The sequence below is a fragment of the Microcebus murinus genome, chromosome 1 (genome assembly GCF_040939455.1).
Source record: "Microcebus murinus isolate Inina chromosome 1, M.murinus_Inina_mat1.0, whole genome shotgun sequence".
NCBI classification, from domain to species: domain Eukaryota; kingdom Metazoa; phylum Chordata; class Mammalia; order Primates; family Cheirogaleidae; genus Microcebus; species Microcebus murinus.
This window is the reverse complement of record NC_134104.1, coordinates 163,343,340-163,356,666: the sequence shown is the minus strand read 5'-3', so window position 1 is coordinate 163,356,666 and position 13,327 is coordinate 163,343,340. Positions and strand designations below refer to the sequence as shown.

Below are 13,327 nucleotides of genomic sequence, written 5' to 3'. Positions count from 1 at the left end.
CCCAGGAGTAGCTGCGGAGTTGGGGAGGGTGGAAAGAAGCGAGGCCTGCTCCAGACTGTGGGTCTCAGACAGCCCCACCCCCACATGCAGATTTTCTGGCTGAGAGGGGTAATTCCAGCCCCGCCACGACAGCTTTTCCTGGAAGCAGAGAACAGAACTTTGACCCTTGCTAATGGCATTGGTGGTGCCTGAGGAAAGGCTTACCCAACCCAGCTCAGCCCAGAACAAGAGCAGATAACAGGACACAAAAACAACAGCATAGCCTGTTCCTACAAGCAAGCGCCACCTACTGACAGGGAGGGCATCCTGCACAGCCTTTTCACGGCACCCACTGACTCATTATACAGGGAGTGGTCAAATCTCACCCACAGACACCACCTAAGGGCTCAAAAACTAAACAAGGCTTGTGAATACACAAACAAAAACCTAAAGGAAAGAAACAACAACTGATCGACATGGGACGAAATCAGCGAAGGAACTCAGGAAATATGAAGAACCAAACAGAAAACACACCCCCAAAGAGGAGCACCAGCCCCCTAGAAATGAACACCAACCAAAATCAGGCAACCAAAATGACAGAAGAGGAATTTCGTATGTAGATCATAAGAACACTCACCGACCTGCAACAACAACTCAATAATCAACACAAAGAAACCAGAAAAAGCCTCCAGGACCTAGAAAAAAAGTTCACTAAAGAAATAGACACAATGAAGAAAAGTTTAACCGAACACCTGGAAATGAAGAATCAATTTCGGGAAATACAAAATACACTGGAAAGTCTCAAGAACAGGGTAGATCAAACAGAAGAAAGAATCTCAGAGATTGAAGATAACACCCTTCAACTAAATAAAATCGTCAGAGATAGAGCAGAGAAACAAGAGAAAAGAGCAAAGCCTACAAGAGATGTGGGATTATGTGAAGAAACCTAATGTGAGGGTCATAGAGTTACCAGAAGTGGAAGAAGACAACACTCAAGGGTTCGACAAGCTTTTTGAAGATATAATAGAGGAACATTTTCCAGGCCTTGCTCAAAATCTGGATATACAAGTTCAAGAAGCTCAGAGGACCCCTGGGAGATTCAATGCAAACAGGAAGACGTCACGACATGCAGTCATCAGACTGACGAAAATATCAACTAAAGAGGCCCTTCTAAGAACTGTAAGACGAAAGAAGCAAGTGACATACAAGGGAAAGGCAATTAACATAACACCAGACTTCCCTAATGAGACTTTACAAGCAAGGAGAGATTGAGGCCCCATTCTCACTCTTCTGAAACAAAACAATGCCCAGCCTAGAATCTTCTTCCCTGCAAAACTAAGCTTCATATATGAAGGAGAAATAAAGACATTCTCAGACAAGCAAAGTCTCAGAGAATTCACCAAGACAAGAACAGCCCTACAAGAAGTACTCAAAACAGTGTTACACACGGAACACCATGATAAAAACTCACAAATATAAAAACAACCAAAACCCAAAGATTAAAGGCCAGATAATACAATGGCTCAAGAGAGAAATCAAAGCAACAACATCCAACCCAACAGAATGAACAGTAAGCTCCCTTACCTATCAGTTCTCTCAATAAATGTGAATGGCTTAAACTCTCCACTCAAGAGACATAGGCTGGATGAATGGATAAGAAAATACAGGCGAGGTCTATGCTGTCTTCAGGAAACACATCTAACCTGCAAGGATGCATATAGACTAAAAGTAAAAGGGTGGAGATCAGTATTCCAGGCAAGTGGAAGCCAAAAGAAGGCTGTTGTGGCAGTTCTAATTTCAGACAATTTAGTTTTTAAACCAACAAAAGTAGTGAAAGACAAAGAGGGTCATTATATAATGGTGAAGGACACACTTCAACAAGAAGAGATAACAATTTTAAATATACATGCACCCAACTTATGGGCACCCAGTTTCATAAAGCAAACCTTACTGGATCTAAGCAAATGGATTAATAGCAACTCCATAATCACTGGAGATTGCAACACCCCACTGACGGCACGAGACAGATCCTCCAAACAGAAAATTAATAAAGAAATAATGAACTTAAAGAAAACCCTGGAACAACTGGGTCTGACAGACATCTATAGGACATTCTACCCAAAATCCACTGAATATTCGTTCTTCCCATCAGCTCACGGGACATTCTCTAAGACTGACCATATCCTAGGACACAAAGTAAATCTCAAGAAATTTAAAAAAATAGATATCATACCATGTACCTTCTCAGATCACAGTGGAATAAAAATACAAATCAACCCTAACAGAAACTCACATTTCTACACAAAAACGTGGAAATTAAACAACCTCCTACTTAATGATTACTTCATAACTGAAGAAATCAAGATGGAAATAAAAAAATTCTATGAAGAAAACAACAATGGAGAGACAAGTTATCAACTCCTCTGGGACACAGCTAAAGCAGTTCTGAGAGGAAAGTTTATCTCCATAAATGCCTATAACCAAAAGACAAAAAGATCACAAATAGACAATCTAACGAAACAACTCAAAGAGCTGGAAAAAGAAGAACAGACCAACCCCAAACCCAGCAGAAGAAGTGAAATCAACAAGATCAAATCAGAACTAAACGAAATTGAAAACAGGGAAGCTATTCAGGAGATTAATAAAACAAAAAGTTGGTTCTTCGAAAAAATAAACAAAATTGACACACCATTCGCTAAGCTAACGAAAAGCAGAAAAGAGAAATCTCTAATAAGCTCCATCAGGAATAAAAAAGGAGATATCACAACTGATCCCAAAGAGATACAAGATATAATTTATGAATACTACAAAAATCTTTATGCACACAAATTGGAAAATGTGGAGGAAATGGACAAATTTCAAGAAACACACAGCCTCCGTAGGCTCAACCAGGATGAAATAGATTCCCTGAACAGACCAATCTCAAGAGCTGAAATAGACAGCAATTAAAAATCTCCCTAAAAAGAAAAGTCCCGGTCCAGATGGTTCCAAACCCAAATTTTACCACACTTACAAAGAAGAACTAGTACCTATCTTGCAGAAACTATTCCACAACATCGAGAAGAACAGAAACCTCCCCGACACCAAATATGAAGCAAATATTACTCTGATACCAAAAACAGGAAAGGATGCAACAAAAAAAGAAAACTACAGACCAATATCCCTAATGAATATAGATGCAAAAATTTTCAACAAAATCTTAGCTAACCGAATTCAGACACTTATCAAAAAAATAATCCATCACACCGAAATGGGCTTCATCCCAGGGATGCAGGGATGGTTCAACATACGTAAATCTATAAATGCAATTCACCACATAAACAGAAGCAAAAGCAAAGACTACATGATTCTTTCAATAGATGCAGAAAAAGCTTTTGACAAAATTCAACACCCTTTCATGATATGAACACTTAAGAAAATAGGCATAGAAGGGACATACCTAAAAATGATACAAGCCATATATGACAGACCCATAGCCAATATCATACTGAATGGGGAAAAACTGAAAGCATTCCCACTTACAACTTGAACCAGACAAGGCTGCCCACTATCTCCACTTCTGTTCAACATAGTGCTGGAAGTCTTGGCTACAGCAATCAGACAGGAAAATGGAATCAAAGGTATCCAGAAGGGGCAGAAGAGATCAAACTTTCACTGTTTGCTGATGATATGATATTATTATTTAGAAAACCCCAAAGATTCAACCATGAAACTCCTGGAACTGATGAATGAATTTAGTAAAGTCTCAGGATACAAAATCAATACACAGAAATCAGAGGCATTCATGTACGCCAACAACAATTAAATTGAGAACCAAATCAAACACTCAATTCCCTTATATAATGAGTGAGATGTGCACCATCTGTGGGATGGTCATGATGGAGACTCAGACTTGTGGGGGGAGGGGAGTAAGTGGACATTTATTGAAACCTTAAAATCTGTACCCCCATAATATGCCGAAATAAAAAAAAAAAGAAAAGAAAAAAAAAAGACTCAATTCCCTTCACAATAGCAACAAAGAAATTAAAGTACCTAGGAATATACTTAACCAAGGAGGTAAAAGACCTCAACAGGGAGAACTGTGAAACACTGAGGATGGAAATAGCAGAGGATGTAAACAGATGGAAATCCATACCATGCTCGTGGATCGGCAGACTCAACATCATCAAAATGTCTATACTACCCAAACTGATCTACAGATTCAATGCAATACCTATTAAAATCCCATCAGCATTCATCACAGATATAGAAAAAAATATTTTTTTTTTTTTTTTGAGACAGAGTCTCGCTTTGTTGCCCAGGCTAGAGTGAGTGCCATGGCGTCAGCCTAGTTCACAGCAACCTCAAACTCCTGGGCTCAAGCAATCCTCCTGCCTCAGCCTCCTGAGTAGCTGGGACTACAGGCATGCACCACCATGCCCAGCTAATTTTTATATATATATATTAGTTGGCCAATTAATTTCTTTCTATTTTTTTATAGTAGAGATGGGGTCTCACTCAGGCTGGTTTTGAACTCCTGACCTTGAGCAATCCGCCCGCCTCGGCCTCCCAGAGTGCTAGGATTACAGGCATGAGCCACCGCGCCGGCTTAGAAAAAATATTTTACGCTTCGTATGGAACCAAAGACCCCGAATATCAAAAGCAATTCTAGGCAACAAAAACAAAATGGGAGGCATTAATATGCCAGATATCAAACTATACTACAAAGCTGTAGTAATTAAAACAATATGGTATTGGCATAAAAATAGGAATATGGACCAGTGGAACAGATGTGAGAATCCTGATATAAAACCATCCTCATATAGCCATCTCATCTTTGACAAAGCAGATAAAAACATACGCTGGGGAAAAGAATCCCTTTTCAATAAATGGTGCTGGGAAAACTGGATAGCCACCTGCAGAAGGCTAAAACAGGACCCACACCTTTTACCTCTCACAAAAATCAACTCACGCTGGATAACAGACTTAAACCTAAGGTATGAAACTATTAGAACTCTAGAGGAAAAAGTTGGAAACACTCTCCTAGACATCGGCCTAGGCAAAGAGTTTATGAAGAAGTCCCCAAAGGCAATCACAGCAGCAACAAAAATAAATAAATGGGACATGATCAAACTACAAAGCTTCTGCACAGCCAAAGAAATAGTCATGAAAGTAAACAGACAACCTACAGAATGGGAGAAAATTTTTGCATCCTATGCATCCGTTAAGGGACTGATAACTAGAATATACTCAGAACTCATGAAAATCAGTAAGAAAAAATCAAATAACCCGATTAAAAAGTGGGCAAATGATTTGAACAGAAACTTTTCTAAAGAAGACAGAAGAATGGCCGACAAACATATAAAAAAATGCTCATCATCTCTAACCATCAGGGAAATGCAAATCAAAACCACAATGAGATATCACTTAACTCCAGTGAGAATGGCCTTTATCAAAAAGTCTCCGAACAATAAATGGTGGTATGGATGCAGAGAGAGAGGAACACTCCTATACCGCTGGTGGGACTGCAAACTAGTTCAACCTCTGTGGAAAGCAATATGGAGATACCTTAAAGCAATACAAGTGAATCTTCCATTTGATCCAGCAATCCCATTGCTGGGCATCTACCCAAAAGATCCAATGACACTCTACAGAAAAGACACTTGCACTCGAATGTTTATAGCAGCACAATTCATAATTGCAAGGCTGTGGAAACAGCCCAAGTGCCCATCAATCCAAGAATGGATTAATAAAATGTGGTATATGTATACCATGGAGTACTATTCAGCTCTAAGAAACAATGGTGATAATGAACATCTTATATTTTCCTGGTTAGAGCTGGAACCCATACTATTAAGTGAAGTTTCCCAAGAATGGAAAAACAAGCACCACATATACTCACCAGCAAATTGGTATTAACTGAACAGCACCTAAGTGGTCACATAGGTACTACAGTAATAGGTTATTGGACAGGGAGGAGGGGGGATGGGGGCAGGTATATACATATATAATGAGTGAGATGTGCACCATCCTGGGGATGGTCATGCTGGAGACTCAGACTTGTGGGGGGAGGGGGGGAAATGGGCATTTATTGAAACCTTAAAATCTGTACCCCCATAATATGCTGAAATAAAAAAAAACAAAAACAAAAAAACAACAAACACTAAAAAAAAAGGAATAGTAGCTATGTTTTCATCACATAAAATAGATTCCAAGACAAAAACTGTAAAAAGAGACAAAGAATGTCATTATATGTTGATAAAGAAGTCAATTCAGCCAGAGGATATAACAATTCTGAATATATATGCACCCAAAATTAGAGCACACACACATATAATGCAAATATTATAAGAGCTAAAGAGAGAGATAGATGTCAATACAATAATCATTGGATACTTCAAAACTCCACTTTCAGTATTGGACAAATCATCCATACAGAAAATCCACAAAGAAACATTGGACTTAAACTGTACAATAGACCAAATAAACCTAATAGATATTTACAGAATGCTTCAACCAACAGCTGAAAGATACTTATTATTATTCTTAGCTCATGGATTATTCTCAAGGACAGACCATGTGTTAGGTCAGAAAACAATTCTTAAAAATTCAAAAAAATTGAAATTATACCAAGCATTTTCTCTGACCATATTGGAATAAAACTAGAAATCAATAACAAGAAAAACATTAGAAAATACACAAACAAATGGATATTAAACAACATCCTGCTGAATGACCAGTGTGTCAAAAGATTTAAAAAATTTTTTTTAAATTTCTCAAAACAAATGAAAATGAAAACACATTTCAAAACCTGTGGGATACAGAAAAAGTAGTCATAAGAGGGAAGATTATAGCAGTAAGTGCCCACATGTAAAAAGTAAAAAAGCTTTAAATAAACAACCTCAATGCATCTCACAGAAATAGAAAAACAAGAGGAAACCTAACCCAAAATTAGTAGAAGAAATAACAATGATCTGAGCTGAAATAAATAAAATTGAAACTAAAAACCAAAATATCAATAAAATAAAAAGTTGGGTTTTTAAAAAAAATAAACAAAATTGACACAACTTTAGCCAGATTGCTAAGAAAAAAATGAGAGAAAACTAAATAAATAGGGATGAAAAAGAGACATTACAAATGATATTGTAGAAATTCAAATGGTCTTTAGAAACTATGAGCAAATATATGAAAATAAATTGGATGAATTTTTTAGACACATAAAACCTACTAAGACTGAACTAAGAAGAAACACAAAACAAATAAACAAATAACAAGTAATAAGATAAAAGCAGTAATAAAAAGTCTCCTATCAAATTAAATTCCAAGACCCAATGGTTTCACAGCTGAATTCTACCAATCATTCAAAAAATTATTAATACCAATTCTACTTAAACTATTTTCATTAGGCACCTATTAAAAGAAATTTATATTCCTAATCAAACCAATTATTAAAGCATATGTATTTTGGGGATGGGTCAGAAAGAGTACTGATCAGAGAGAACTTGCTGAGTACTGGGAAGAAAGTCAACCCAAGTATTTTGATATGTTTCATTAAATGGGATTTAGATATAGAGTCTATGTGGCACTAAAAATCTTCCATATCTTCATATAGATTTTATGTTAAAATAACACATCATTCACAAAAATATCATAGCTGTAGGTATGCCCTCACTTTAAATAAAGATGAAGACTTCACTTTACATAAAAGGATTCACAGCTTAGAGGAAAGTCATCACAGGATTCATTTGAACACACAAAATGCTATGAGTTAAAAATGCCATTTAAATATGAATGAATAGCCGGGCGCGGTGGCTCACGCCTGCAATCCTAGCTCTTGGGAGGCCAAGGCGGGCGGATTGCTCAAGGTCAGGAGTTCAAAACCAGCCTGAGCAAGAGTGAGACCCCGTCTCTACTATAAATAGAATGAAATTAATTGGCCAACTGATATATATATAAAAAGAAAATTAGCCGGGCATGGTGGCACATGCCTGTAGTCCCAGCTACTCGGGAGGCTGAGGCAGAAGGATCGCTCAAGCCCAGGAGTTTGAGGTTGCTGTGAGCTAGGCTGACGCCACGGCACTCACTCTAGCCTGGGCAACAAAGCGAGACTCTGTCTCAAAAAAAAAAAAAAAAAAGAATGAATAAATTAATAATTGAATATCCATTAAATTTCTACACATTATGAAAGACCCTTAGAATATCCACTGAAATAGTAATTAGCCACAATAGGTAAGATGGCCACTTTATTACATATTTGGCCTGTTTTCCCACTTCAAATTTTATTAATTTAACCAATAATATCTCGAAGAAATCAATATTCTATTTTTTATAATCTCAATCTGGTTATCTTCCTTCATATCTAAAACTGGTGAGGCAAATTACCTTATTCATGCACAGGCATCACCTTATGATAAAACATAAGCAATATTTTGTGTACAACATTCATTTTACAGTATTCTGATTTATAATTGTTTCTACAAATATACTTTGATAAAATATGAAAGCTGCATATTTGTGTACTATGTGATGTGAGATTCACTACTGAATCGGTTTTAAACCAACCAAGCTTACACACCAGCTCTAAAAGGCGGTATGATTCCCACAAAGAAGAGGTCTTATTAAATAACCTTAGGATAGCAGTCATGTTTTCTACGACTAAATAGAGAATGCTGGTGCTAGAGGAAAACAAAAAAAACACCCACACATGAAAAATGTGATCTGAGAACTCTTCATCTAGTATAAAGTTCCAAGCACATATCAGATGTGTAGCACAAGGCTTTGCACTTACATGCTGGTACCAGGCTGTTCCTGCAGGGCTTTATCTGGGAGAAGAGATGGAACACTCCTCCTTCTTTCTACTAATGCTTTCATTTTCTGTTGAGGAAAAATAAATAAATGAAGACCATGTGGTTTGCAAAGTAAGTAAAAGTTGATTTTCAATCCAATTCAACAAGTTTTGTATCCTCCATTTTTGCCTATCAAGGAGCCTACAATTTCAGTAGGCAGATAAAAGTATAACATCTAAAACAGAAAAGTTTAAAAAACAGGATAGCAAGTATAAAAAAGTTGTATATGGAGTCATTTTCTTTATGGTCAGAGAACAAAGAGGTTAAATGTTGTTGTGTTTTAAATATTTGGGAAAAACACCATCATGACCATGATTATTGCTGATTATGTGTCCAGCCTTACCTTCAACGCTGGAGATGAAATCTCTTATTTGTACCCCAAAGTGTCATCAGAGCAGGCAGTACTCTATTTCCTAGGCAGAAGAGGTCCCAAACTGGCCTTCAAGGAAAGACAAGGGAAGGAAAAAATAGTTAAAGCAAAGACACAGACACTAAAAATTTTAAATCACATAAAAATTTAATGAACCTTTAAATTTAAATGTTTCCACATTTGGGAATCCCTCCTTCCAAATAGGTTTTTTTTGTTGTTGTTGTTGTTATAACGTAAAAAAGAATACTTTTCTAAGTGGTATATAAATACAATTCAGACTTTTTCCCAATGACCTAAAATTTGCGGTAAAATAGGTTTTATTCAACTTTAATTATCCAGATAATTACTCTCTACATTCAATCTTATATAATTAACACCTCTAAAAACACCCCTGGAGATACCTGATTAAACTGACACTATAGTCACAGACAGCCATGAGTGGAGTTCAGGTGTCTCACGAAAGCTGTTCTTCCTCTATACCCTCTCACCTTATCCCGGCCAGAGGTTTCACCCACTGTCTAGACTAGGCCAGCCATGCATGGAAAGTGGATGCAGGTCCCCACAGAAACCACACACAACTAACCAGCTGGCTCAGTGTCACATTCCATTACATGATTTACAAGGGCAGTGCTTTAGAAAGGGCACCACGACCACAAGGGGAAAAATGGCCAAATATCAGAATGTCTTATGCTGTAGAGTAGGGAGGTAGAAGGACATGGCTAGAAACACCAACACCAATTCCCAAGACAGCTGAACAATCCAAGTGCAGTAGCTCAGCCAACCCTTCCAAAGAAACCCGATCCAGATGGAATCCTGCTGCTGCTCGGGGCTGCGTTCACCCCAAGGGAACTCTACCAGTTGTCGGTGCATCCCTCCTGCCAGCTTTGACAGGGAACAGGGGCGCAGCCCCCCAGGCCTGGCCAACACCAGGATCCCTCTCCCGCCCTGAGTCCCCAGGGACAGAGGAGGCGCTCAGGGCGAGGCCCCCACCCCGCCTCGGCCCTCGGCACCCTCCGTCCGCAGCAGCCCACCGACCCCGCCCAGCCCGGATCTAAATTGAGACCAACCTCCGAGTTCCCATGGTGACCAAAGTTAGCAGCCATGTCCCCCTTCCAACCCCGACCACCACCTAGAGACCCGAGTCCTCCTGGACCTCTGCGCCGGCGCGGGTGCCCACCCCCACCCCCACCCCCAAATCGACGTGGGGCGGCCGCGCCTCAGGCGGGCGAGAGGCTGACCGGCGCAGACCGGCGCAGACCGGCGCCCCCTGCGTCAGCGCCCGCTGTCCCTCAGGTCAGATGCCGCCGGCCCCGGCGACTGGGGAGGCGGCCCCGCCAAGGGACAGGGGCAGGATGGCGCAGGGTCCCCGCTCCAGCCCGGCGCCCCGCAGGGAGGAGCGGGCTGCGGGCCCGCGCTGAAGGGAGCCGGCAGGGAGGCTGCGGCGCTTTCCTAGAGGAAGAAAACAATCCCAACTCTCGCAGGGAGAACTCGAGGGAACGCGAGAAGCAGCCAGCGAGGCGGGAAGCCGTGGCGCGGGGTGGGCCAGTGCGGGAGAACGCGGGGAGGGCCTGCACGCACGCGGCGGCCGCCAGCGCTGAGCCTCAAACCCGCGGCCGTCCGCGGCCCTGGCGAGTGCGGCCCGGTCCACACGGCGTCTTCCTGGCGCCAGCGCCTGCTGGGATCCGAGTCTCTGCGAAGGAGCGGGGGCGAGACGGCGTGCTCAGGCAGGGAGAGGAGCGCCGCCACAGGCCGCGGCCTCGCCCCGCGGTGCGCACCGCGGGCTGGAGAGATCAGAGCAGGACCCTCGGGCCGGACCCCGCCCCAGCATCAGTCCTTGTTGCCTCTGCCTCAGCGCAGCGGTGGGAGCCTGCCTGCTCGCTGGTCGTGGGACCATCTCCAGGCAGCTCTGGCCGTGGAAGGTGCCGCTGGGGCTTGTGCGTTGGCAGAGAGGTGGGAACCTCACCCTGAGCAGAGGAGTTGCTGGATTCCCACCTCCCTTTCAGTGGACTGCAGAGGGGAGCCCCTCAACACCGTCCCTGCTCCCCAGGCCTCGGGATGGAGCTGCTTGTTGCAGTGCTGTGACTGTGCACACGTGGAAGCCCACAGCATCTCCTGACCTCTTGTGCAATCCCGAATGCTAGTCTGTCTGGGTAACCCTGGCTGGCTTCTGCACACGTTTACACCAGCACAAATGTGGCAGTAACTGATTTCAGACTGCAGCAGCAGGGGTCGTCAGTTATTCCCACTTCCTAAAATAGTATATCTGAGAAATGCATTTTCATGATTACCATAAGAAACTTAAATATAAATCACTAATGCTTATTTCATTTAAAAATTCCTTAAAATAAAATTTGTCATTTGAAGCAGAAATTAGAACCACATATTATGGAGTGTATAACATGGTGAAATAAAATGTGTGAGAGTGATGGCAGAAAGGATGGAAAAAGAAATAGAAGTACACTCTTTTAAGGTTCTTTGTATCATGTCTGGACTGTTATATTATTTCAAGATAGATTTTGATAAAATACAGTTACACGTTGTCAATGCCATTGGCAACCACCAGCAAAATGAGATATAGTTAATAAGCCAACAGAGAATATGAAAGAGACTACTGAAAACTACTCAAATAATCCAAAAGAAGGCAGGAAAAGAGAGGAAAAACATAACAAACACTAGACCAGATGGGATGAGTAGAAAACAAATACCAAGAGTGTAGGCTTGACTCAATAATTATTTTGACTACAAATTGTCTAAACATGCCAATTAGAAACAGAAAAAGTTACACTGAATAAAAAAATACCCAAACCCAACTATATGCAGTTAAACACCTAGCAGGGATCCTCCCCAGAAAAAATATCTGCGCCTTAAATGATCTCCTTTTGCAACCTCAAGATTGTCCTTGTCTTGGAATCAATGGGCTCATGTCTCTGCTTCTCAGTCAGGACTATTCAATTAATTATAAATAAGAAAATACCCAGTCTTTCTAGAGTCCAGCAAAATCATTTAAAATCAGTGTTTATGTTTATAGAAGGGAAGGAAATTCTACAGGGCAAAAAGTGAAGCCACAAATGTTTGTCCTCTTCTCTCATACCACATCAATTCAGAAGACTTCTGTGACCAAATGTGTGCAAATTTCTCCCTACCACCAAACAAGCAATCAATTTTGCAGGAGTCACCCCAGCTAAACACCTTCAAAAACAGTTCTATTCTGTTACTATCTACGTGGAGATGGCATCAAATCACACAAGTTGTGGACTCAGTCCCACAAGACTGTCCATTCTTGGGACACCAGATGCAAGTTCAGGCCTCCAGAACTTCTGACCAACCAGCTTCAAGTTGGAAATCCACATCCCTCTCTGTAGATTTGATTAATTTGCTAGACCAACTCACAAAACTCAGAGAAACAGTTGCTTATGTTTACTGGTTTACTTTAAAGGATATCCTAAAAGATGTAAATAAACAACCAGATGAAGAGATACATATGGCAAGGTATAGGGGAAGGGTTGTGGAGATTTCAAGCTCTTGCAGGGCTTACACCCTTCCAGAAGCCACCCCATGTTCAGCTATCTGGAAGCTCCCCAAACCCTGTCCTTTTGTGTTCTTGTTATTGAAGGCTCTTCTTATGGGCAGAATTAATTTAATCATAGACCATTTTCAATCAACCCATCCTTCAGCCCCTATCCTCTCCCTAATGGGAGTGGGACTGAAAATAATCCATCCCTCTAAGCACATGGCTTATTCCTGGCAACCAGCCCCCCATCCAGTGGTTTCTAGGGGATTAACAAAACAAAACAAAACAAACTCCGTCATTAAAATAAGCTCAGGCATGTTTGGTAAGGCTTACAAATAATACTAAATTGTCTTTCACTTTCCCATTCAGGAGCTAATTCAGGAACTAAAAAAACAAAACACCAAATACTTTAACAAAAGATATTCTTATTGCTCTAATCAGTTAGGAAATAATAAAGCTTATACGAACTGAGAGCCAGGAATCATGGACAAAAACCAAAATATATCTACCATACTATCACAGAAATTGCAAGGCATTTAAATTTTATATATCAACAGGAAAATCAAAAGTATCTAGTCCTCTGAGACAATAAGCAGGTCATTTTATGATTATTTCCATGGTAACAAATCATTTAGCAAACAG

General features: G+C 40.6%; 1 long non-coding RNA gene across 1 annotated transcript in view; it reads right to left on the bottom strand.

The window, feature by feature from the left end:
* The window catches only part of LOC105865096 (uncharacterized), a 35,841-nt gene extending 25,045 nt beyond the window's left edge, over positions 1 to 10,796 (bottom strand). The window contains exons 1-3 of the long non-coding RNA XR_012922151.1: positions 10,242 to 10,796; positions 9,148 to 9,243; positions 8,747 to 8,832 (exon numbers count right to left, since the gene is read on the bottom strand). This is a non-coding gene — a long non-coding RNA (uncharacterized LOC105865096). The remainder of the gene's footprint in view (positions 1 to 8,746; positions 8,833 to 9,147; positions 9,244 to 10,241) is intronic.
* Between the last annotated feature and the right edge of the window lie 2,531 nt (positions 10,797 to 13,327).